This window comes from Cryptomeria japonica, chromosome 7, assembly GCF_030272615.1.
Source record: "Cryptomeria japonica chromosome 7, Sugi_1.0, whole genome shotgun sequence".
In the NCBI taxonomy this organism is placed as follows: domain Eukaryota; kingdom Viridiplantae; phylum Streptophyta; class Pinopsida; order Cupressales; family Cupressaceae; genus Cryptomeria; species Cryptomeria japonica.
The window spans coordinates 42,971,208-42,993,367 of NC_081411.1; positions in this window are offsets into that span (position 1 = coordinate 42,971,208).

Sequence of the window (22,160 nt, forward strand, 5' to 3'; positions counted from 1 at the left end):
CTCTCCCTATTGAGGTGGGGGTTGTTTCTTTGCTATTGGAGTTTGGTTACACTTTTGGTGGTCATGTTTCTTCTATGCAGGCCCTCGGTGCTTCCACTGTTGGTTTCCTTTTGAGGGTTTTTTCTCTTACTACCCACTCCCATGGAACTCTTCTTGAGGCATTGTGCCCTTCTATGGAGGTGGAGTGGTTGCTTGGTGTTTGGGTGGTTAAGGGGATTTTTGGTGCCTCCTCTCCTAGTTTGGAGGACCTTTCTCTTGAGGCTGGTGATTATTTGGTTGCTGGATCTTTTCTCTCAAGCTCTTTTCTATCTTGTCTTATTAAGGTGGAGAGTGTGGTGGTGCTTGTTTGGATGGATGCTTTCTAGATCGGGCCTCTATTTCAGCTCAAGGTGGTTGAGGGTACCACTTCAAAACCCTTTGAAATGGTTATGGTAGCCATTTCAAAAGCCAGTTTTAAGATTAGGGAAGCCTTTCAAAATCCCTTTATCTCTAGGGATCTTGTTTTATTTGCCCTGTCTTTTCTTATCTAGCTGGTTGCTGATAGTTTTCAAGGGCCCAGTCCAGATTGTGGTTGTTTTTGGTTATGGGCTAGTCATGATTTTTGGTGTCTGAAGTCTCTGTCTCAGGTCAAGGGAGGCGGAAACATCCCTGTTGTTTGGCTGAGGGTGCATGCCAACCCTCATCATAGTTTGAATCTTTATCCTAGTTGGTGTAGCCAACTTGATTTATATTGATTATATCTTAAGTGTTTGGCTGGTTCTTCCTGCTGGTGTTTGTTGGCTTTTGCTGGCTTTTGTCGACTCCGCTTTGTGTGGGCTGCTGGTTTTCTTGGTTAATTTTCTTTGGCAGTGTTGTTCTTTTGGTTCCATATCCTTGTAAAATCTGAGGGTTTCGGGTCCCTCCAAAACCTATTGTAAGGGGTTTCGGGTCCCCTCAAAACCTGTTTTTCCCATAATCAAAAACGATATACCTTTTTATGAATTTTTGTTTGTCTTCACAAGGAATTAGGGTTTCATGTGGTGTTCATAAAACATAGAACATGAATGTCAACACCAATGCTTGAATCTTGACCTTAGTTCTACTCTAATGCTTGAAAGAAGACTGATTGCTTATTCACTTGAATTTGAATGAATGCATGATTGATTGAATTTGTTAAGAGTGGATAGATATCAAAATGGGAGGGGTAGACCTCCTTTTATACTTTTCAATCAAAAAACAACTTAATTTTTGGACATGAGACTGGGATCTAGGTTCCTATGCATTTTAAATGACCATTAAGAGGCCCCAGATTGGGAGGACCAAGGCGCCAATGCTCTAGTCCCTAAGGACTAGTGCACCAGCGGTCTGATCCTAACCAATCAAGGACTTGGAAAATTGTGGGAGGAAGTGTGCATGTTGAAAAAAATGAGTTTGGTGTAAGCTGTGAGCAGAATCAATGCTCTGATTAGGCTTCGAGAGATGGGTGTTAAGGTGAGGGCTCAAATGAAGATAAAATTATAAAGGAGTACAATTTAAGATGCTACACACATATCCTTATATTGAAAAACATCCAAAAACAACATTGACTTGAATAAGAGTGCCATGGCCAAGGAAATGGCATCCTAGTCATCATCATCATCATCCTATAACATTATACTTCCATCATTAACATATCAACACCTCATAGTGAATGATATTAGACACCAAGAAGGTGGATATCCACAACCCAAAGCAACTAAAACCATCAACCATTTGTAACAGCTTCCTCAATCATGACAACAACCTCAACAAACCATAGCAACATAACCTCCACAATATCAATGAGCACAACATAATCTCCACATAATACCAACAATCTCCACAACATCAATGACCATTGTTGTCATAAAAGTTTGCACCCTTGTTGAACACTAATGCTCAACAACCTTGTGAAACATTGAAACAACCTCCAAGTGTAGGACCTTACGCATGTGAGGTTGAATATCCAGAGAAGGTTGGCTTCCTTTCCAATCAAGGTGTAGTGTTGGACCAACCCAACACTTGTAAAACCTACTCCTAAGCCTATTCTACCACTTGTAGAGGGAAAGGGAGTAGGATTGTTGAAAGGGAAATAAGAGGTGATGCACTAAGATTGAATTGATCTTTCCCCTACCTATGATTGCACAAGACATCAATGAAGCAACCCAAAGCATATATAGGTTCCTATCCTTAATCAGTCCCTAAGATGCATATGAGATCATAAATTAATAAAGTATTGGGAGGGATTGAAACATCCATAGACAATACTCGCAATAAAAATTGATACAAAATATAAATCAAAAGAAGAACAAATTAAGAACACATTCATCACAGAGGCAAGATAGCTTGCACAAGGTAAATGAGCTTAGAAAGAGGTAAAATAGTTGACTTTATTGATGTAAAGGCAAAGTATATTAAAGTTATAGAAGAGACTTCTATAAGAGAAAATGAAAAAGGACCCCTTGAATATGTTACAAAATTTCCTTTATAGACAAGGTATAACTTTGGTTTACATCAAGTCCAAAACCCTAATTGACAAGGGTTAGGTTACAAAAAAAAAAAGAAATCAGATTGGATCTGATTGTTGTGTCTGAAAGTATCCTATAGAGCTGGGGATGGGACCTGGGATGCGTTCGCACTTCGAAAAATTGACAATCTCTCAAAAATCAAGGAAGCTTTGCATTTGGATGGCATCTAATGTCCTCTATTAGACTCAAAAGTCTTCCTTGTGCCATAAATGTGCATGGGTGGCCCTAGGAAACATCTATAAAGTCTAGCAAGAGTAATGACAATCATTCTACATTGATTAGGCTGGTTGGAACACAATCAAATTAGATTTGGCGTATCATCGAGAACTACATTCAATTTTGACTTGATAGGTTGGTAGCGTATCATCGAGAACTACATTCAATTTTGACCTGATAGGTTGGTAACCACCATGACAACTATTTGAAACCTAATGTTCATCCGCATATTTGAATCTTGCCCGTTGGATCTTCCTTTTGCATGCAAAAGAATAGTTGAGATTCACCAAAAAAACCCCTTAGAAAGATGCCCAACGATCAAATAAAACACAACCGCCAGTCTTGCCCCAAGTGAAAATTAGATGGCCATTGTTTGTTTGTGAACAATTGTTGATCCTGCCATCTAAGATGAACCCATCATCTCACTAACAAGACTGGACACATGTAAAGATCTCGCAGGATCATAGGTTAACCCAAAATAATTACATAAAAGTCATGATGATGTGACTTAACATTGTTTTAACCATCAACGACCAATTACATAGAAGTCATGATGATGTGACTTGACATTTTTTTTAATCGTCAATGGCCAATCATAGAATCACAACCTAGAATAGCACGTCCTTGGCCATTGCAATGATGCAACTTGACATCCGATGGTAACCCTTAACGGTCCATCACAACATCGCAAGGTTAATCGATTGTTCACCTTGACCATTGCAATCCTACAATCTAACATCTGACCTAACCTTCGATGGCTCATTTCAGCACCGCAAGATTAACCGACAATTCACCTTAACCGTTGCAACCATGTGATCCTACATCTGATGTAACAATTCTCATTGATAGCGAATAGAGCAGGGTTATGGGATGAATAAGGGACACTCCAACCGGTGGCACTAAAGTGATATGATTGCCTGAGCTAGTTAACAACAAATTAGAACAAGGCCGAAAAAGACTAAGGTGAACAATGCCTTATGGGTTTAGGGTTAAAGCCTTGGGAAGGTATGCAGGGTTTTAGCCATTAAGCTATCTTAGATCGATTTTTTTCATGGCTAAGGTTGACACAAAAAATGTCAACAACCACATCAACATCAGTACTCATCAAGGACAAAACATATTAACAAGCATCAGGTAGACATCAATGACAACACCTATTTCCAACATGACATTGCTAGCTTGCCTATCAAGAGCTCATTATTTGTCATTCATGGTGGTACAATTTTAGGTGTAATCATACTTGGGTAGCAACATAATGGCTTACTTATTTGTGTCCCTACATTGGGTGGCAAGAATAGTTTTCAATAATTCCTCCTTTCCAACGATCCACTTTCACTTTGTTAAAGTTGCACCTTTTATAACTTGATGTCCTTTCTTGCATAGAATTTCCCTTCATGTGAATACTCTCCTTGCTCGGACATGTGTTTTCCTTGATTATGACCTCTTCCTTGTTTGAAATGGTGTCTCTTTTATGAATGATCTCTCCGTAATGATAGAAAATGTGCAATCCTTCACTAAGAATCCACTTTTTCTAGACAATAGGGAAGGTGTATATTCTTGTTCTCCTTTCCCTCTCTTATTTTTAAAAGATGTCATCTTTATTAAAGATCTCCTTTCTTTTTCAAGGTAGATATCTTTAGTGGTGCAGTCATGATTAGGAGGGACCTCAATGAGATCTATCTGGATCATGCAGCAAGAATAAAACACAACAGAAAAAAGACAAGATGATGGAGCCAATGCAGAACTGAATGATTTAGATCATGAAAACTGATTGCAAAAGGTCAGTAACATCTGAACTGCAAGATTCGGCTCACTGGCTTGCTACATACATGCTTAATTACAGAATTGGTCAACTCTGGACCTCTAAATCTTAAGATATATCTTCTATGTTCTCTGGAATAAATTATGATACTTAATTATATTGATTTATATGCTCAAGAGATATTTGCGTCACCCCAAGAGGAATCAAACAACGATGAACATGATGAAATGCGTAAAACCACTATGTCGGCCTCCACTAATGAAAATCCTTTGAAAAATCCAAAGGAAGAAGTTGTTAGCAATTGACACTCATTTGGTGGATACTGAAGCTTGATTATTGGTTTAGGGTTGTCATTGATGGAAAACTTTCATGAAGATTCGATCTGATAGCCATAATTCTTCTTAACTAGAAGTGGATGTGAACCAGTAACCAGTTAACCGATATTTCTGAGATTAGGCAGAGCAGTTTTGATCCGGAAGCTTTTCGGTGATTGTGGTGTCATGAATCATGCATGAGATGATAAGGCCAACATAGAAACATCATTTTACCATCATTTGGTTGATTCACATTTGTTTTTGGTGATCCGATCAAGCCGACTCCGTTCTACACGTTACATCTCAAAGTCGATTTGATAATTGACTATTTTGTGATTGTGGATATATAAGACCAATGCATGAGATATTTTTGTGTACTAAGGTGATGTGATATGAGCGAATTGAGATCAAGAAACACTTTTGGTGCAGTTTCACTTGCACATTCTTGATCCGGTAGCTGACTGAGATAGAGAACAGAGCAGTGCATAGTCAGACACTTTGCACTTAACTGGAACTCATCCAACCATAGTATGATGCTATTTTAGATTTTATTCATTGTAATCCATCTATATAAATGTTTTGTAAGGAAACGAGCCTTCTGGGGTTATATCACTCGTTATATTTGAGCAGTGAGCTATAGGAAGTGTACCTGAATGCATGTGCATTCCCCATTTTTGTAATATTGTTTGCTACTGGCCATAGTGGAATAATATTGTGGGTTCAAATCCCACCATGGTTTTTCCTATTTGGGTTTCCACATAAAAATCTTGGTGTTATGATTTTGTGGTTGATTGCCTTGAGTTTCTGCATTTCGGTTTCATGTTTATGCTTCTGGTGGTTTAAGAATAAAGCAAAAATTTGTGTACCGGTAGATCACTAATTCACCCCCCCCCCTCTCAGTGATCCTTGATTCCAACATAAGTGCAGATCAATGGGAAGGTCGGCCACATGCCAAGGAACATAGGAATCAAAAAACTGGGGCTCTACAAGCTATGGAAAGGATCTGCAAGATTCACCAATACCAAATAGGTCCAAGTGGCTCTGATGTTCAAAGCCATAAAATTGTCTTAGAATTTGGAAGAGTTAACTTGGTGGAAAAAGAGCCAAACGTCCCGTGGTTCAAGAATAAGGAAGATAATCATGATTACAAGAATAAGGAAGATAATCATGATTATAAAAAAAATTCAGCTCTGCAAGATCTGGTGAGAAAATGTAAGAAAATGCAAAAAGAAATGTTGAAACTGCAAAACTGAAAAGAAATGTTTTTGGTTGATGCAAGATTTCCAAGAACCAAGGATGATCCTGCATCAAACATCTGGGGTTGTTAAAAAAAGTGAGTCCCTCACTTTGATGGGGTCGAAGAAAAACCAAGGTGGTCCACATCTGCCTAAGAAATCCAAGATGAATCTTCAATTGGTTTGTCATTCCATTTCACAAGATACTCCTTGTACTAGTTGCTCCGGGTACTACGCCCAATCCTACTATCCAAAATGTCTTCAATCCGATCTGGTTCCTTCCGAGGCAATTGCTTCTCCAAGTCTAAAATATTGACTTTACTGAATTCTGATTCATGATACTGATGTAGATTTGCAACATTGAATTTAGGTGATATACTCAAACTATTCGGTAGCTCCAATTCATATGCATTTTCGGAACTAAATTTTCTCAAGATCTTGCAAGGTCCAAACTTCTTCATCTGCAACTTGTTATAGGTTCTGACTGGAAATCTTTCTTTTCTCAGATACATCATCACTTCATCCCCAACTTCAAATTCCTTATGTCTTCTCTTCTCATCTGCTTTATCCTTATACTTGTTGTTCATATCCTCCAAATGTTGCTTAACTTGAATATGTAAGGCCTTCATATGATCTACAAATTCCTTTGCTTCTGCACTCCTCTTGTCTTCATTACTTATATTTGTTGGTGTAAATAATTATTCATCTTGGATATTATTACACTATACTTAAGTTTACTTAGGAAATGCATTTCATAGTAGTTTGGGTATGAGACACTTGGGTGTTTGTGCCACATTGGGATAGTGTGTGTAGGAGAATTTCCACCTTTTATGGTGTTGATCATATCTTGTTGTTATATTCCACCTCATGTAGAATATTATATTATTTCTCCTACCTACCCACACCTATTTCCTATCTATCCTTGTTTCTTATTGAGCCACATGTCATGTTGTGTGCTCACATATCCATTAGCCTTGCCTATATAAGCAGGCTCATCTACATTATTTGTACGGGCAATCAATCTATATCTTGTAATGATCCAATTGATCATATTTTGCATCTTGATAGAATATAGTTTATTCCTATCATCTATTTTGTCTCTCTTATTTGCGCTTTCCATTTCCTCTAGATCTTGGCAAAATCTCACATGGTATCAGAGTCATTAGAGTGCCATTAGTTTACTAATTGAGAGAAATTTGGGGTTTGCATTTTTGGGAGCTTTCTATTGCAGGTTTTTATTGGAGCTTGTTGGGTTAGATCTGAGGTCACCATTGGATTGAGGAGGTTCGAGCAATTAAGAATCGCCTTTTATTTTGTCCAAATCCGACATCCAAGGCCAAATCTAGAGCTATTTGAAGGTGGAGGGTGGTGACTTGTCCCAACACCGATCTGCAATTTTGGAGCAGTTTTGGTTAAATCTGTCATCGCCATTGCACTCAAAAGGCCTAAAAACCCCAAGATCGACTGTCAATTCATCGAAATTGGCCTCTGTCACCCCAAGTTGAAAAATTCTCCCCTCCTAGTCTACCGTACGAACTTGCAAGTACATGTCTGAAAATATTTTTTTTAATTTTTTTCGGTTTTTTTAATTTTCAAAAAATTAAAAAAATAAAATAAAAATTAATTTTTATTAGGTGCAAAGGGGGGGGCTTTTTTGGTTTTGTTTCTTTTAAAAATAAAAAATAAAAATTAAATTTTCGGGGGGGTCACCGCAGTACTGCTGGTGACGCAACCTGCGGTCACCGCAGTGTACTTGCGACCCTGCAGTGTACCTGCGGTGGTCCCGCAATTGTCTACGGGCCCCTCCCCGTATGGTGGGGGGGTAAATTGTTTTTTTTTGTTTTTTTTAATAAATAAAAAAATCTTTTTTCTTATTTCTTTTAAAATAAGTTTTTTAATATTTTTTAAAAAAAAAATCTTTTTTTTCTTATTCAGTTTAATAAGTTTTTTTTTTTTCATAACAAAAAAATAAAGTTTTTTTTCTCTTTAATAAATTTTTATTAAAGTTTTTTTTCATTTCATTTTTTTTGCATAGGCTTTAATGGATTGTTTTTATTTAGATTTTTAAAATCTTTTAAAAACACAAACATCATTTAATAAGTCAAATTGGGAACACTTTTTCCTTGTCACTTCACATCTGTCTTGCAGTGCTTCCAACCGGCAGTCAAGGGGGGTGGGGGGGGGGTTGATTTGCTCCTTTATATCTCTTGGCCACATCCCAATCGGAGGCGTCTTTTTTTGCAGTATTCTACAGGGCTTCTTGGTGGCAGCATCTTCATGTTTCCAGATTTGCTCTATCATGTTGTATGCTCTTGCATGAGCAATGTTGTACTCGCACTATCATAAAGTGCCACACCTCTTTGTATCTTGTCATTGTTGACATATTTGATGTAATCCTCTTGTACACATAGATTAGGAATATCTTGTGAGACTTGGTGCATGGCTCCAGTTGAGACTTAGATTGTACACATTTGTGCATGGCTCCCGTGAGACTTGGATTGTATCAATATTTATGCTATTTCTGAGTGTCCAGATGATGCTCACAACAGGTTGTCTCCATGCCTGATCTTCTTTTTGTTGCAGCGAGTGATTCATCGTCGTCGACTTGGTACCTGGTTTTGTCACACTTTGACATTATTGGTGCAGCATTGTCTCTCTATCTTCCTTATGGGGAGGTATTTTGGTCATCTTCATTGGACCATCCTTGCAGGAGATTCGACATTGAGGGGGGGCTTCATGGTCTCTTCTTCTCTCTTATGGGGGGGACATAGTTTTGTTCTTCTCATTCATCATTGAGAGCCTTGTGTTCTTTCATCATCTCTCTTTTGGGGGAGGGTTTTTTCCCATTGGGTTTTTCTCTCTTTCCTCGCTTTGTGGGAGATTGCATTTGTATTTGCATTTGTACATGGGTACCTAACATGGCCTAGTAGTCGAGACCCATCTTGCATGGCTTAGTTGCACTGTAGACTTAAATGCATTCCCCTAATTTGCACTTAAGGGGGGGTGTTGGTGTAAATAATTATTCATCTTGGATATTATTACACTATACTTAAGTTTACTTAGGAAATGCATTTCATAGTAGTTTGGGTATGAGACACTTGGGTGTTTGTGTCACAATGGGATAGTGTGTGTAGGAGAATTTCCACCTTTTATGGTGTTGATCCTATCTTGTTACATTCTACCTCATGTGGAATATTATATTTGTAGCGTCCTAAAATTGTGACACTTGCAATTTCGACTGCATTTCGGTCTTCACGATGGCGACGCAACGCGCAACCTGAATGGAGACCCTGAAACTTGCTCACGACACTGAAAACTGCATTTTTCAAGCACCCTGGCCTGAACCTCCTTGCACCTTGCTGTCCCGGGAGGTGGGACCAAAGCGCCCAGCACCCTAGTCCTTCAGGACCAGGGCGAAGGACCAGGGCGCCCAGCGCCCTGGTCCCTGGGTCCTATTTTGGGCCCGGTCTCCTAAGGGGTCTCGAGTCTTTTTGTTTGCAAATTGGAAATTAACTTTCCTGGTCGGCCTAAGGTTAGGAAAATCAGTCTATCAGCCCTAATTGACAAGTATATAAACTACATTTTTCTCTCTCATTTGGCATGAGGAGGATATGTGTACAAGGCGTGGAAACTATACTCAAGCATTCAAGCATTCAAGCATTCCTTCTAAGTCTCCATTCAAGGCTAAGTGTTGCATTCAAGACAAGGATTCAACCATTGAAGAGGAGATCACATACTACATGCTACATACAACATACTACTACAACATACGACATACAACATCTAAACCTTCGCACATAAGGATACAAACATCCTTAGAACAAGGTATTAGTACTTGTTTTACATACATTTACATTTACAGCTCTTGCTCATTTCTTGGTTAATTCCAAAACCGGGGTTTGACCTAAAGGCAAACCCCTAATCCCTAACCCCCTAATCGTCTTCACTTTTCTGTGTGTAGGTTGCAGGTACGCGGCTGAAATTGAAGATCTGGAATCCTTGTGCAGAGACGAACAGATCCCCCTTTGTTTCGCGGATTTTTCGGAGGACCGTGGCGCCGGGCGCCATCGTCCCAACAACTTTTGCTCAAATTTGCAGGACAGCACCGTATCGACATTTTACTGCTAATTCCAGGTCCGCAGCTTCATCCTATAACCCGAACTCATTTTATAAGCGAATCTTTATGACTTTCTATGCATTCCTAGCTTAATTTCCTTAACAACATTCTTTACAAAAGAGGGTAGCCTTGCTTTCCTAACCCTTGAAATTCATTTAGCATCCAATCTTACATTGTGTGGGATTGGATCTTATGAGTTTCAACCCCTCTTTTGAATGTAAAGTCTCTCCCCTAAGTGAAAAACCATCGAATCCTAGCGAACCTCCCTTCTCTCTCCTCGGAGTCGGAAGAGGGGAGAGCAACTAGGGTTCGATCGTGATTTTTCCGCTTTACATTTTGGTGAACCCGACGTGAACATCCTTTCTGATTTTTCATGCTTAGATCTGAAAAAAAAATTGATTACATTTCCATGTTTGCTCTTTTGCAAAATTTTACAGGTGATTGCATAAAAACCCTAAAATTTCTTTTTAGTAATTAAACTTGTGAAATATTTAATTGTTAATGCTTGTTTCAGATATGTCCTTCTATTACAAATTATCAATTCATATCTATGTTTTAATTTTGAAAATTAAGTGGTTAAGTGTCAAAACCCTAATTTTTGAAACCCTCTTGATTCAACCTTTGTTTGACAATTTCACTGATCAAAACCTCTCCAAATCAGCTATAACTTTGGATTCCGCAATAAAATCACAATATCTTTCATCCCTGAAAATTTGGAAAAAAGTTGTGAGGACCGTGGCGCCGAGCGCCATCGTCCCCGACATTTTTTCCGAAATTTCGGGAGCGAGATCTTACTGTATTTTCCTGCTAAAATCCAGAATTTTGGCTAATTTTATCAATTTTAACACCTTCAAAATAACAGTCAAAGTTGGTCTTGTGATTGCTTGGATTAAGGCTTCTAAACATTTAAAAATCATTGAAATTGAAATTTTGTGTCAAAATTGTGTTCTTACTGTCCTAAATCTGAAAAGTGTGTTTGCATTCATTAAAAATTTTAGTGCTTTATTCAAGTTCTTGCATTTTGTGACTTTTGAAATTAAGTGCTTAATTACAACAACTTTGATTTCTGCTTTCAAAATTGAATTTTGCGTGAAATTGAGTCAATTTTTGAATTTCAAAATTTGCATTGCTCTTGACATTCCCTCTAAAATCATAACATTCAAAATTTCAAGTTTCCCTCTCTTTTCAAAAATTCAAATTTTGCATTTTTCGACAATCTTGATAGGGTTCAATTTTGAGATTACAACTTTAATTTGGCCTATCTACAGATCGTAAAATCACTCAATTTTTTCAGATTAGCTCTAAAATCATCATACCTTTCATCCCTGCAAATTTCGAAAAAAGTTGCAAGGACCATGTTGCACTCCGGGCGCCACGGTCCCGGGCATTTTTTCTGAAATTTCGGGAGACTGTTGTGATTGCATTTAACAGCTTAAATCCAGAAGATTGGCTGATTTTACTGAAAATTGCTACCTCTAAATTCAAAATCTTCTCTCTCTTTCTAGTGCATGAGTTTTACAACAATAAGCCCTACTTACACTATTCCCGTTAGACGAAGCCGTAGAATTAAGTCTTTCCGAGGTTTAACTACTGAGGAGATGGAACCTAATTTGAATAGCCTTTTTAATGAGGACATGGGTAATTCCTCTAATCCTCCTAATGATGAAGAAGCTCTCCATGAGGTTTCTGAAGAACAACTTTTGAAATTGGATAACCAATTTGATGATTTTCACCAATGGATGTCTCATGAGTATCTCGATAGTCAAGCTCTTCCTTTAATTGAGGGTCTAAAACGTATGCTTCAAAGTGATAAGAATGGAATTGATATTTTGCGTGGTATTGCACACATTGTGGATTCGAATGTGATGCCTATGAAAAGTTGTGCCGAAACCTTAGGTTATACACAACCTCCTACACAAGTCAATCATTCTATTCCTTTGACAACTCCTATTGCTAGTATACCTACCTTTACATCAAACATAATGGCTACTTCTATACAAGATATTCCCCCTGTGATTACTAGTCATGGGAGCAACCCTTCTTCTTCAATTAACCCTCTTCCTTCATTCAATCCGATTTCTTCATTCGTCCCTTCAATGAGTGTTCCTATTACATCTCCACAAATGAACATGACGCAAGGGGGTAATTCATTTAATCATTCCATTCCTCCTTGTAGTGTTCCTCCTGTCCAATCACCTCCTATGACTAATTATCATAGGGTCCCACCACCTTACTCTTTGCCTTCTTTCAATAACATAACACCTCCATCTCAATCTAACACATCCAATACGAACTCTTCGACTGAAGCGACCATTAACAATCTTGCACAAACTGTCTCTTCTTTACAGCAACAAATTGCCTCTATGAATCAATCTAAGTTTAGTGTGCCCACATTTGATGTTGCAAGCCCACTTTCTCTTGACATTGTTCGAGCTATCCCTCCTAAACATGTTGAAATCCCGCATTTGGAACTTTATAATGGTAAAGGAGATCCTCTAACACATGTTAAGACTTTTCAAACAATTTGTACTGATTTTGCTTATGACCAAAGGTTGCTTGCAAAACTATTCACGAGAACATTAAGAGACAAAGCCCTACAATGGTATTGCTCGTTGCCTTCCTATTCTATTACTTCTTTCGAACAACTTGCAAATGCTTTCATTCAACAATTTCAAAACAATATAAGTCCTAAAGTTACTTTGATTGATTTAATGCATTGTAAACAAGGTGTTAAAGAAAAAGTGACTGATTTCATTGGTAGATATAAGCATTTGTATGCTCAAATTTCTTTTCCAGTACCTGATAATGATATTCAAAGAATCTTTATTTCTAATTTACAAAAAGATATTCGAGACAAACTTCTGTTTTCTGAGTTTACTTCTTTCCAACAGTTGTGTGCAACTCTTCACAATTATCAACTGACTATGAGTCAAATGGAACAATCACATCCTATGGCTCCGAGTGATAAGGGTGATAGCAGTCAACAACCATTTGGGAAGTTTAAACCGAACAGAGATTCCATCAAATTCAATGAAAACATCATCAACAACAATGTGAATGCAGCATCAGGTGTGCCTCCTATTTCTAAATTTTTCAAGAAAGAAAGAAAGTATACTCCTTTGAATGAATCATTGCATAGTATTATGAATAAGTTATTGGAACAAAATGTGCTTACTCTTCCTCCTATAAGACAAATTGATCCTGCAAAGATTACTTCACCTTATTTTGATAACAAAGCTTTTTGTCAATTTCATCGTCAGCCTGGGCATGATACCGAAAAATGTTTTTCTTTAAAGGGTAAAATTCAAGATTTGATTGATAACAATACTATCTCTGTTTCTGGAGTAAATGATAAAGGCAACACATCTGTAGCTCCTCCTAACCAAAATCTTCAGGTTTTCACTGATCCATTGCCTTCTCATACCTCTAATGCAATTGAGGCTAATGATTCCTCTCTCTCATCTGATGGTCTTGTGTCTATGACTCCGAATGTGATTAACTTTGTAGAGCAGCAAGAAATCCCTAAAGAACCTTCCATCACATTTGATTCCAGTGAAACCATTAGGGCACCTGATGGTCCTTTATACATAGTTGCAAAAGTTAAGAATACACCTTGCCGTGGAGTGCTTATTGATCCTTCGTGCATGGTTAATGTTATTACTAAAGAATTTCTTTTTACTTTGCAATTGAATCAAGTGATATATGACAAAACAGATGTGATTGTGAAATTATTTGATGCATTTTCTTCTCCTGCAATTGGTTCTATTACATTGTCTATTGAGGTCCATAACAAATCTCTTGATGTGAACTTTGCTATTATTCCATCTTCCGAACAATTTCGTGTGAAGCTTGGCTATCCTTGGCTATCTTCCATGAAAGCTATTGCTTCTCCTATTCATAAGTGTTTGAAATTTCCCCATAATGGTGAAGTTGTTACTGTCAATCATAGTCTCTTTAAACCAGCTGAAAGAACCTCTAGTGTTCCTATTGATTACTTTTGACCTAAACAATTCCAATCTCTTCCTCCACGAAGTGATCATCTTTTCAAATCTTATCAAAAGTGGAAAACAGATATGATCCTATCTCTAAGTGAACCTAGAGCACCTAAACTTGATATTCCTATCATTCTTGAGAAGGAAGTTCTTCCTTTGAAAGATAAAACTAATGTCTTTCCTCAAGAAGATTCTCAACCCATCCCTATGGATGTGACTATGTCTATACCTAATAAACTTCCTAAGAGTAGACCTATACCTCCTCGTCATGATGGACTTGGTCTTCTCCCTAAACCAAAAATTCCTCCTTTATATGGAGCAGTTCCTCCTCCTTCTTTTTATAGAGAGAAGAGACCTTCTTCTTCTCCTATTATCCAGCCTAAGAGACCACAACCTAAACACCCAAGTGCTAAGGATGAGAACATTCCTCCTCCTCAGTCTTCTCCACTTCCTACTAAGACTAGACGAAATCGCTCTGCACGTGAACGCCGGCGAAAGCGTCGTCTTAGAGCTCAAACTTTGCAATCTCCAAAAACACCTTCAACAAGCATTATTCCATTTTCTCCTCAGCCGGACATTGAGCCTAAATCTCCTAAACATAAGATGCATGATGGTCTTGATCCGGTGCGAGTTAAAGATCCTATTTTTATAAATCTTGATGATGATATGGATGAAAATGTTATTCATGATGAAAATGTTACTCCTCTTGCTTCTGATAGTGAATATGAACTTGTTGATGTTGATAACCATTTATCTAATGAATTTTCTAAAGCACTTATCCTAGCTCCTAGACAAGAACAATGTGGCTCGGAACATGAACATAGCCCTTGTTTGGATCTTGTGATAGCTCCATCTGCTGTGTTGGATGTTCCTCCTCTAGCGTGTTCCCTGCCTTCCCGAAACATTGATCAGCAAGATTGGGGGGTAGATGACATGCTAGACTAGTTACATTAGCATAGCAGATTCTCTCCTCCTCTCTTTTGTTACTTCTTCTATATGTTATTCTCATTCTTCTATTTGTTGTCCTTGGTGTTGTCTACTTGAGGACGATGCAAAGCATTGAGATCTCTCGATCTCTCTCATGTTGACTCAAAAGACACATGTGTTCCCTTCTTCTAGGTGACCTTCCTTGATTGGGGAATGAAGAACAATTATGCATACATACATATGATATATATACATGAATTATCATACAGCATACTGACCCCGAGGAAAGCGAAGTCACCTTGTGCTTTGTTTTTTGTGTCTATTATCCTTGGGTTTATCTCACACTTGGGGGCTAAATCCTTGCGATAATGTGCTCCTTTCCTTTCTCATTTCTTATGTGTATCACTACGTTAAAACAATCACCCTCGGTGAGGCGTGTGCGATCACTTTAACGTAGGGGGGCATACATCCCGTTCATATCTTTTCAAGATACTTGAAAATTTCTTGGCAAATTTAGCCTTGCCTTGAAAATTTTTGATATCTTTCTTGCATGACTCATAGTGAGGGAGCCTTACTACTGACAGTCATGGTTCTTCCTCGCGATCTTCCCTTTTACTTTGTCAATCGAAGTCGTAAGATCCTTAGTCCACTGGGGGCTTGGTGTATCTTGCCTCCTTGACGTGGTGAAAGTCTTTCAATGTTGTTTCCTTGTACTTTACCGGAAGTATGAGCATACATACTCCCGCTAAAGTGGGGGCTAAATGTAGCGTCCTAAAATTGCGACACTTGCAATTTCGACTGCATTTCGGTCTTCACGATGGCGACGCAACACGCAACCTGAATGGAGACCCTGAAACTTGCTCACGACACTGAAAACTGCATTTTTCAAGCACCCTGGCCTGAACCTCCTTGCACCCTGCTGTCCCGGGAGGTGGGACCAGAGCGCCCAGCGCCCTGGTCCTTCAGGACCAGGGCGCCCTGGTCCCTGGGTCCTATTTTGGGCCCGGTCTCCTAAGGGGTCTCGGGTCTTTTTGTTTGCAAATTGGAAATTAACTTTCCTGGTTGGCCTAAGGTCGGGAAAATCAGTCTATCAGCCCTAATTGACAAGTATATAAACTACATTTTTCTCTCTCATTTGGCATGAGGAGGATATGTGTACAAGGCGTGGAAACTATACTCAAGCATTCAAGCATTCAAGCATTCCTTCTAAGTCTCCATTCAAGGCTAAGTGTTGCATTCAAGACAAGGATTCAACCATTGAAGAGGAGATCACATACTACATGCTGCATACAACATACTACTACAACATACGACATACAACATCTAAACCTTCGCACATAAGGATACAAACATCCTTAGAACAAGGTATTAGTACTTGTTTTACATACATTTACATTTACAGCTCTTGCTCATTTCTTGGTTAATTGAAGATCTGGAATCCTTGTGCAGAGACGAACAGATCCCCCTTCGTTTCGCGGATTTTTCAGAGGACCGTGGCGCCAGGCGCCATCGTCCCGACAACTTTTGCTCAAATTTGCAGGACAGCGCCGTATCGACATTTTACTGCTAATTCCAGGTCCGCAGCTTCATCCTATAACCCGAACTCAGTTTATAAGCAAATCTTTATGACTTTCTATGCATTCCTAGCTTAATTTCCTTAACAACATTCTTTACAAAAGAGGGTAGCCTTGCTTTCCTAACCCTTGAAATTCATTTAGCATCCAATCTTACATTGTGTGGGATTGGATCTTATGAGTTTCAACCCCTCTTTTGAATGTAAAGTCTCTCCCCTAAGTGAAAAACCATCGAATCCTAGCAAACCTCCCTTCTCTCTCCTCGGAGTCGGAAGAGGGGAGAGCAACTAGGGTTCGATTGCGATTTTTCCGCTTTACAATATTATTTCTCCTACCTACCCACACCTATTTCCTACCTACCCTTGTTTCTTATTGAGCCACATGTCATGTTTGTGTGCTCACATATCCATTAGCCTTGCCTATATAAGCAAGCTCATCTACATTGTTTGTATGGGCAATCAATCTATATCTTGTAATGATTCAGTTGATCATATTTTGCATCTTGATAGAATACAGTTTATTCCTATCATCTATTTTGTCTCTCTTATTTGTGCTTTCCATTGCCTCTAGATCTTGGCAAAATCTCACAATATCCCTCAACTCTGATATACCTCTAGGGTATGCTCCGACAACAATCTCAAAAGGTATTCTTCTGATACTCATGTTCACTAAATTGTTACCATAAACCGGAGGACAACTAAGAGGGGGGGATGAATCAATTGTCAACAGATTACAGAACTTTAAGCATTCAAAACCTCACTATCGGAACACATAAACTTAATGTCGGAATGCATAAACCAAATACCAGAATAGCAGATATAACAATTAAGTATAAACATAAATCACAGAATAGTTACCATCCATCCATAACACATGACACCAAAATTTGTATGTGGAAAACCTAGTAAAGGGTAAAAGCACGATGGGAAGCCTACCCACAGTCAGATAATACTCTGCTAGTAGTTCTAGCAATGAAAAGGAATGGATATTCTTGGCTATCAAGGAAGATGATCGAGTACTGGAAGGGAAGGAACCTAAAGAGAAGGCCCTTGCTGCTAAAACAAACATTCTCAAGTCCCATTCCATCCAAGAATTTCCTTCTATCCACCAAACAGATTCTGATATTCGTACAGATTTCACTTTTCAAGGGCTCCTTCGAGGGTAGCAAGGTTTGTTTCATCCCATTCACCACAGTAGTGTATATATTCTTTCTCCCATCATGTATTGCCTATCTATCAAACTGCCAAGGTCTACCCAACAAAATGTGACAAATATCCATAAGCATAATATCACACAAAACTTCACCATGATAATTTCCAATTTTTAATTTTACCAAGCTTTGCTCACTTACTAACAACTTATGATCGTCTTGAATCCATGCTATCTGATAAGGCTTAGGGTGTTTCAATCTTTCCAACTTCAATTTATTCACCATTTCTTCTGAAACAAGATTATCCGAACTACCACTATCAATAACTACTTTGCAACACTTACCAGATACCATTTATCTAGTCTTGAACAAATTTCTCCTCTACAAGGGTTCTTCATCCTCTCTGGTATGACAAAAGGCTCTCCTCATCATTAACAATTCTCCATCTTCCGGTTTGTTACCTAATCCAGTGGGGCTTTCTTCTACCAAGGCTATTCTCCCAGTGTCCTCTGTCTTCTTACATTTGAAAGCATGATGTCCTTCTCCTCCACACTTAAAGAAAGTTACTCTAAACACTCTCTTATCTTGTCTTCTGTCATATTTTTCATAACTTTCATTTCGGTAACTATCAGGTTCTCTTCTCTGGTAGAAATTTTCGTCATCCTCTTGGTATGAACTATCATCTTTGCTTACTTCCTTATCCTTATTCTAATCTATACAAGTTCCTCTTCCTCCGGAATATCCTCTACCTGTTTGAAATCTTCCTCCAGAAAACCTTCCACCTCTACTCCTCTATCTCTGCTCATGTCTTTTGTTCAACTTCTCTTTTGCTTTCAAGGCATATTAGTAAGCTTCTTCATCACTCTCCAACTTGATCAAATTGAGTTCATCTTGTATAGGCATCCGCAATCCATTCAAATACCTAACAACTTGTTCAATCTCATCATCGACATGTGTGGATCTGATATTCAACTTGTAGAATGCTTCGGTATACTCCTTCACACTAGATTCTTTCTGCTTCAAGTTTTGTAACTTTCAGAACAGATTTACTTGGTAATTAGCTAGCATAAACTTCGATTTCAACTTGGCAACCATCCGCTCCCATGTTTTGATCTCCTCTTTACCTCTTCTCTGACTATCAACCTGCAAAAGTTCCCACCAAAGAGATGCATGACCTTTCAACCGAGTACAGGCATATTTCACCTTTCTTTCTTCTACGATGTTCTCAAAATCAAAATATTTCTCCATCTTTGAGATCCAATCCATTCATTCATGTAAATCCAACTTTCCATCATACTCTAGTGGGGTAAAATGTGGTTTAGTGTTCGCCCTACTTAAAACCCTCAAGAACCTCTCTTCATCCAGATCAATCTCTGATGGGTTTGCTACTTGTTATGATGGTACTTCTTCTTCATCTTCGCTCATATCTTCAATATGTCGACCTCTTCTCTAGGTTGTTTCAATGGCTTCCAACCGGGCTGCAATTCCTCTCAACATTTCCATCACAATAGGGTTTGCATTTCCATAGGCTCCACCATTCCTATTTCCTCTTCACACCATCCTCAAGCTAGCCCTCTGCAATTGTAGGTCGGATCCACAATCTACCACCCTACAACAAATTATTCAAGATAACATAATCTCCGGAATGAAATCTCGCTCTAATACCACTTGGTGCAGTCACGATTAGGAGGGACCTCAATGAAATCTATCTAGACTGTGTAGCAAGAGTAAAACACAACGGAAACATGACAAGATGATGGAGGCAATGCAGAACCGAATGAATTAGATCATGAAAACTAAGTACAAATGGTCGGTAACATCCGAACTGCAAGATTCGGCTCACTGGCCTGCTACATACATGCTTAATTACAGAATCGGTCAACTCTGGACCTCTAAATCTTAAGATATATCTTCTATGTTCTTTGGAATAAATTATGATGCTTAATTACATTGATTTATATTCTCAAAAGAGATCCACGTTGGCCCAAGAGGAATTAAACAATGATGAACATGATGAAATGTGTAAAACCACTATGTTGACCTCCACCAATGAAAATCCTCTGGAAAATCCAAAGGAAGAAGTGTGGATTAGTGGAAAGGTCAGCCACATGCCAAGGAACATAGGAATCAATGAACTGGGGCTCCACAAACTATGGAAAGGATCCGTAAGATTCACCAATAGCAAATAGGTCCAAGTAGCTCCAATGTTCTAAGTCAAAAAATTGTCTCAGAATCTGGAAGCGTTAACTTGCCGAAAAAATATCCAAACATCCTGCAATTTAGGAATAAGGAAGAGAATCATGATTACAAGAAAAATCTAGCTCTGCAAGATTTGATGAGCAAATGTAAAAAAATGCATAAAGAAACTACAAAACAAAAAACAAACTGAAAATAAATGTTTTTGGTTTAATGCAAGATTGCCAAGAACCAAGGATGCTCTTGCATCATTTAGACAAAGAGCTCTTCCTCCCCCTTTGATTGTCATGTATCCTTGAAAAGCATCCCTTTACACTTGTGACAAGATATCTCTTTTAAAATTATCTCTTCATTAAAGAAACATGTCCTTTACAAAGATCTCTCTTCCTAGCTTGGAATGCCTACATTTTTGGTTAAAGGGTATCTCCTTTATGCTGAAGGTGTTTATCCTTGATTTCAATCTACCTTAAGATATCAACATGGATGTATGTTGACATCTTAAGGGGGGGAATATAAGGCCTCCCTTTTATTTCTAATAATTCATTTGATGTGCCCCCAAAGTGGTAATGTTGTGTTACATAGTGCCCCCTAAGGCACGGTTATCAATATTTCAAATTTTGTTGGTCACCTAGTATAGCATAGATTTCTAGTGTGGTAATTGTTGTTGTTTATGCCTCCATTCATGTTGATCATTGTTCTTGTTTATGCCTCCACAAGTGTTGCTTATCTTTTGTTTGTGTTTGGTGTCATTGCGGCACCCATTTTGCAATAGAGTTTTTAAATTATTTAGAAAATAAGACATTTTGATTTGTAATCCTCACTAGCATGGACCACCTAGCATAACACAACTTGCTAGCCAGTGGAATCCATGATGCATACATTAATCAATCAGTATAACATAGCTTGCACAAGGGGGGAGAGGGGAGGGAGGGGGATTGTTGCAAGGTGTGTGCCCTTGGTCTCCTTGTGTTGTGTAGCATAGTGCTCAGGTTTGTGGCATGGCTTAATCATCTCCTATGGATTCTATAAGTCTAGTGGTTGTATCGGGCATTAACAAGTCGATATTTTAGTGCAACAACATCCGCACTTGTAACACCCATAGCATAACACACTTTGCTAGTTGTTGGATCTTGGTTTCTTGTCCCCTTAATTGATGTACATCCTTGTTCTTTCTATAATTTTGCTTGTGCTATCGCAATAACATAACAAGAATGATATCAGTCATTTGAGACATTCTGATGTCAAGGTCTCTTCAACTAATTGACATTGACTTGGAACATTTTGTTCAATACTTACATTAGTTGCTTTGTGCATATTTAAAGGTCATTTACATGGATTGATAGGATGCTATGCTTGGGGGCTTCCGCATCCCTCAAAATTAATGTTGTCCTATCCATAGGTTGTCTTGCTCTAAGATTCTCTTTCTCTTCATTTCTACTTTAGACTATGAGCATAAGTCATACTCCCACTAAAGTGGGTGCTAAATGTAGTGTAAATTGTATTCCTTTAATTAATGAGTCCTAACACTCATTTTAATTGTCTCATTCTTCTAAGCATTTTGGGACCTTTTATCACAAAAATAATACTTAATTCAATATTATGAATCCTATTTTACTTTTGTAAAATTTGGCTATGAATTGGCTATGAAGGTAGCCACCCAAGACCTAGAGGTCTAATGGAAAGCATAACAACAAGAGAGATGTAATATGACAAGAATGAATTGTATTCCTATCAATGATGCAATAGGATCAATCAATTAGATTGAATTAGAATGAATGTGCATACAAGACCCCTTAGTTATATAGACCAAGGTTATACATAAGACAAGTGTTGTAATCTTATGACATGAGACAAAAAGAGATAACCTAATCCAAGGTACAATGTTGCATATGTAGCCTAATCCAAGCAAAAAGAAGAAATATGAGGCCAAGTTGGTCCTAACTAAGACAATAGGTGAATAAATTTTTTGGATGTAACATTAAGATTAATATCAAACAAATCATTACACTCTTCAAATATGTTCACAACAATACAAAAAACATTATGTATGACAAATTTAAAATTGAAAATTTATACTTTTATCCTTCACACATTCCAAACTACACAATTCTAATAAAAATACTCTTGAAAAGAAAATCTTGCACCAACAACA